The following is a 6,000-nucleotide window of genomic DNA, read 5'->3' as shown; positions in this document are numbered from 1 at the left end:
TTCATGTCCATTTGCCCAATTTGCTGTTTTGAAGAAATGTTCTCAGATGACACCACCTTTGGAGGATATCTACAAATCTCCATTGTAATTTGATTAGGGACTTGTCCTGTTGCCTTATCAATATCAGATAATATGATTTCTTCAACAGGAGATATCTGGGATTTTGATTGATCTTGAATACTCTCCTCTCTTATAAATGTAGAAGCATCTCTCTCCCAGTCTTTAGGATATGGTGAAGGGCTTTTAATGGTGTCTAAAATATATTGCTCTTCAAGGTACTCCAAAACTGAAGTAACAACCTCTCTAGCCAGAAGGCTTTCATCTGAAGCCTTCTTTGCCACTGTTGTGCAATAAATCTCCTGGTCTAACTCTTTTTTCATTGCTTCACAAATGGCTCCAGCAGTTTCTACTGTATAGGTGCACAAATCTGAAATATCTGACACAGAATCAGAAAACACTGAAGTTTTTGATGAAGAGCTGACGCTTGAGCTCTTTGCATTGATTTGAGCAGGAGAACTGGAACTAGATACATCTTCTTTAGTCTGGGTGAGTAAAGATTTGAGCTTTCCAAATATAGTCCTTACGATGCCTTTTGCAACTGAACTAAAGTCAAAAGTATGATCAATGGATCCTCTTTCTGTGCTGCCTCTAGAAGTTTGAGGATCAGCAGCAACATTTTTATTGGATTCTTGCAGATATTTATTTGTTTCAATACAATTCAGTGCAAACAAAATATTTTCAAAAACAGAATTTACAATGTCCTTGGCAATAACAGTGACCCTATTGTTGGGAATCTGAGATTTTGGACTTCTTTTTTCCAAAATGGAGATTTCTGCAGCTTCTGGGAGCAATAATGACTGTTTTGAGTTACTCTCATGTAAATTGTTACCCACAGGGGTGAAATCCCACTTTGTTTTTTCAATGATCTGAGATACTATCTGCTCAGCAATTTCAATGATTTTGGCTTTAGAGATCCCAAAAGCAATATCACTGTTTGCTCTTTTCATTCCCACACTTGATTCCGAGGAGTGAGACTTTAATTTGAAAGATGGGGGGCTACTGCCATTTGTTCTTTTCTTAGTCACTTTTGCCTCATCTCTCTCATTCTGCAGGGCATCAGGACTCTGAAGAAGGTAGTTCTTCTCCACAGATAAGCTGGAGGAGGGTGAAATCGTTTCTAAATTTTTCAGAATTGCTGACACAAAGTCACTCATTGATTGGTTATCGCCTGAATATGTTTCTTTCACGTCACTCATCTTATTTTCAGTATTTGCTTTGCAGAATTCACTCTTGACTTCTTGTAAGACAGTACTGATTATTTCTGTTGCCGTGACAGCTAACTCCGCCTCATCATATTGTTCTGAGTGGAGTCTCTGGGATTGTCCTATGGCATGTAGGTCACCACCATGGCCACCCAGGAGTCTACAGGTTGACCCTGACTCAACAGCGCTTGTGAAAAAAGGCTGGAGTCTTCCAGAGACAACTTGTATAATCTCACTGGCAACCTCTGAGGCTACAGATTCTGTCTGTGCTTCTAGATTAACACGCACAGTCTTAGGGGTGGGAATTCTTTGCTTATTTTCTGACAAGGCAGAGATGACAAGTCCAAGAACACCATCCACAAGTTCAGTGGCAAGGTTATTCGATCTGCAGCGGGTAATCAAGACACCTAACGCACAACACTGGGGTTCCATCAGCTGAGCAGGAAGCTGTGCTTCAGTGAGGGCTCTGCTAAGGACATCCTGTACTATACGTTCTGCTTTTGTAATTATACTTGACTTAGTGATTCCAAAAAGGTCCTTCAAAGGTTCTGAGAGGGGCTTTCCAGCATCTTCTCCTCCATCAGCAACCACAATCTCCTTCGAGGGTGTTCTGGATTTAAAGCAGGGTGTATTTTTCCCTGTTTCTTCTCCTGAACTACCCGAGGACGAGAGGGGTGAAGGGAAGGGAGTGGAGATCCTGCATCTCGTTGACCAGAAGCTACTGCTCCTACTCTGGGACTGCCATGTGGACCCTGACTCAGTACCAAGCAGAGAATGAGAACTCAGGGTGGCCTCCTCACTACTGCTGAAGTAAACCGGGGACTCAAAGGAGCAGTGAGACACGCTCCTGCTCCTCTCTTCACTGTAAAGCGAGATGGCTGGAAGCAGCACTCTGATGATAGACGCTGCCACCCACACCACTATATTCTCCGCCATTTCGTTAAGCTCTTCCGTTGTTATCTGTTTTAAAGCAATAGTACAAAAGTAACCACAGAGCACGAAAAATGTTCAGTATACAGTACACCTATCAATATAAGACCTACTTTTACTTACTTGTCAGGGTTCATTGTTTCCCATGTTAACATTTAGAAATTTGCAACCAAATTTTGAATGCCAGCACAGACGCAACTAATACAAATATACTGTTGTCTATACAGTATAGTAAAAATCTATTATAGATATACTGTTGTATGTCTAGAAAAATATATACAGTACAGTATTTCTAATATATAAATGAAGCAAGAACAACAGAATACCAGTCTAACCAAAGAAATAGAATGGTCAGTATTGCACATTTTAAGTGGATCCCTTAATTTATAAATAATTAAATGTGCAGACCCCTGTTTCATTCCAGAGGAGGCAGTGTCAAAGGGTTCTTTTGGCATCGAGTCTATGGTAGAAAGTGAAGTCACCCCCTTGGAACCTTGACAGCTTAATATTCTCTGGCAAAGAGGCGCAGACCTTTGGCATAGTGGAATATCTCTGCTCTGAGGAGTGGCTATGTGGCTCTAACGCCAGGGCAGCCACAATCAAAACCTAGTGGGAGCTGAGCTGAACATGTCAGGGAAGGAACCACTAAGCAACAGCTAGGTGGACTAAATTTCAGGATTTACTGTACTGAAGGAACAAATTAACATATTTCTTTACATTTGTTCTTTAGTTATGACACTGTGCATTTTAACCTCAAGGAGCTATCTGGAAAAATAAAATGCATCCATTACATTCAGATAAGCAGTGTACCTTACCTGTCCATATAAACTTTTCTCAATCACCTTCCTTTCACTAAAAAACATTATGATAAAAATTAATTAGTGTGACATTGCTACTACATGGACAAAATACGAACTATATTTTGCAATAATAAAAAATGGTGACTAATTAACAATATATAGGCATCTTTTCTAGTGGCAGAACAATTAATCTATTTTAAAGCATATTCCTGTGTAAAAAAGATGGCCTCCTAACCACGATTGTGTTCGTACTTTTTCAATTTACCTACTGGATGTCTAAAACTTGCTTAGGTTTTTACTTTAATATGAGAGGCTTATAAAATAAAAATCACCACAACAAAATAGCACATTGGAAATGATAAATCTTAAACTTCAAACTGCAACTGTTCCATAACACTTTAGCGAGTATGGTACAATCGTGTTCCTATGTGAAGCAAGATCACTGGTAATTTACATCATTGTGTTTTCAACAACAACTACTTGGTCAGGCGCAATGTATCTAACCAGTTTCATACTGGGTACCTCATAATTGACACATGACAAATACAGTTCAATTCAGAAAATAAATAGTAATTCTGCATTGAAATGTGCAGAAATATGTCATGTTTATGTTTGTACCCTGTTAACTTCATAGAGATTAGACCTTAGAGAATTTAAAGATTCTGTGAAACAGGCAGTTTGACCAGAGGTGCCCAAACGTTTGCATACAACTGTATGTTGTTGCTGCATCTTTCAGGACAAAGCCCAAAATGCGTTTCCAACACATTTGATGACTTAGTGTTACTTAGTTGTTACTGCCCTCTGGTGGTTGTTGATTGAAACATAACATCCATTCAAACACGACCAGACATTTCTCCCACTGTCAATACTTCAGCAAAACTTCACATTTTATACCGGTGCCACAACAAATTGTTATTATGATAGAAATTTGTTTTAATATGACTAATATATTATTGTTGTAATGCAGTATGATCAGAGTTATACATAAGTACAATACAACAGTTTATTTTTGCGAAGGTTCAGTGTTCAATGTCAATGTTCTAGTCATTACAACAAAGTCAGTCTATGGTAAACTATATCTAGGATTTGGAAAAATGCACATGAGCTAACACAACAATATGCACATGTTCTGTACTGTTAACAGACTGATTCATGCATTCGCAAAGAGAGAAAAAGCAATTTCACGAACTCAGCTTGGGAAGTGAGCTCAAAATAGAAAACAGTTGCTCTTTAAACATTTACGTATCACCATACTTAAAATGCTTAAAATAAAAACTTTATGTAAGCACTGATGCTTAACATACCACAACTGCAGAATGTAGGACTTACCCATCAGACAGCTGACTGATCAGAGGGACTTCATGAAACCATTTGGAATCAGTAGTCACCTCTTCAGTGGAGAGAAAAGAATTATTGTCGCATTAGAATTCTCATGGCATGCATAAAAAAGTGATCAATCCAATTAACATCCAAAAAAGGCAAAAAACATGTATTTATTCATAGATACAATTAGGATGCTGATTAAGATTTATTTATCTGTTTACCCATATAATTTAAATCATTTTCACACCTTAGCTCACAACACTTTTACTGCACCAGACTGTGGCACAATGGCTGCCCAGAGATCCCCAGACTTAATTGGAACCTTTTTCAGCCTTAACAGTAGATGTTACCAAAGCTTTCAAAACCCAACACTTGTGAATTAATCATTGACATGTTTTTATCTGAATTAGCTATACAAATAAAACTGAATTGAACTAAACTGATTTTTTGGATTATATGTTCCATTGTCTTTCACAATATCTTTCAGTATCTCAGCACCCACTGAATTTCTCTGCAGCTGCATTGGAAAATTTGTCAAAACATAACTTTTTTCAAAACCTTTATTTTTTCTAGAAACAAATGAAAATACTGACCTTTGGTGATTTTAGAACTTTTCTCATTAGCAATGGTAACATCTCTATTCTCCGTGCTAATGATCTCAGTAGAAGCTGTGCCACAAAGAAAACATCCTTTTAGTTGAATAGTTATTTCAGATAGTTTAGATCAATAGATACTGTAAATGTTTTTATAACAAAATGTGGATTACAGAAATGTTGAATATAATGTATGTACATGTTGTGGCTGGAAATTAAACAATCTGAAGATAATGAAGGATTCCTTCTTAATGTATTATTTTATGATACCTGCAACTTATTGCGTGTTTCCCTTTAAAAAGTTTTGATCTCAGTACATACATATTATTCTTTTCATACAGCCATATGATTAAAAAGCTTTGGAATTTTGTAATTGTAGGTGTTTATTAAACAAATTCTACAGTTCTGTAATCAGTAGTAAACCTGAAGATGGTCAACCTGCATCATTCCTTCTAGCCAACAAACTAAAACACATTAAATTGTGAACTTAATCATAGTTGCACCACTGCAAATTATTGGATCTAGAAGCTTACCCTGTTTTCCAGACTGAAGTATTTCATTAAAATATTGCCTTTTAATACGGTCTTGCATTTCTCTCTCAAAATCCTTCCTTTCCTGTAAACTCTCATTTAGCTTTTGCTGCTGGAGAGCAACCTTCCTTTTATAATATTCAAATGCCTGAGAATGACAGAAAACCTTTCACAAGTGGCTATTGTTTAATGAAAAAGGAAAGCCTCTCAACAAAAGATGAAAAGGTCCATCTCATTGTTGAACATCTTGTTAGCAGTAGAAAACTTCCCATCCATAAGGTCACTACAGGAGACTCCAATCTCATCTCAATCTACAGCACCTGAAGCTGGGAAGCTGGGTCTGGTCAGAGCTCAGAAGAAGAAAGGCTGGGTCCGACATTACTTGGATGAAAGACTCTGTGTGTAGTTCAGAACCTTGCAGGCTGGATATAAGAGATTGAAGCAGCAATGTCTCTCCTCTAATGCTTAGGTAATGAAGAGGAGAGATCATCAACCACCCTCTTGGATCCTCTTGGGGAGATACCCCTGAGGGATACTTTAGAACAGCCAATTATGCAAAGCA

The sequence above is a fragment of the Lepisosteus platostomus genome, chromosome 11, assembly GCF_059453375.1.
Source record: "Lepisosteus platostomus isolate fLepPlt1 chromosome 11, fLepPlt1.hap1, whole genome shotgun sequence".
Classification (NCBI taxonomy): domain Eukaryota; kingdom Metazoa; phylum Chordata; class Actinopteri; order Semionotiformes; family Lepisosteidae; genus Lepisosteus; species Lepisosteus platostomus.
Note: the sequence above shows the minus strand (reverse complement) of the source record.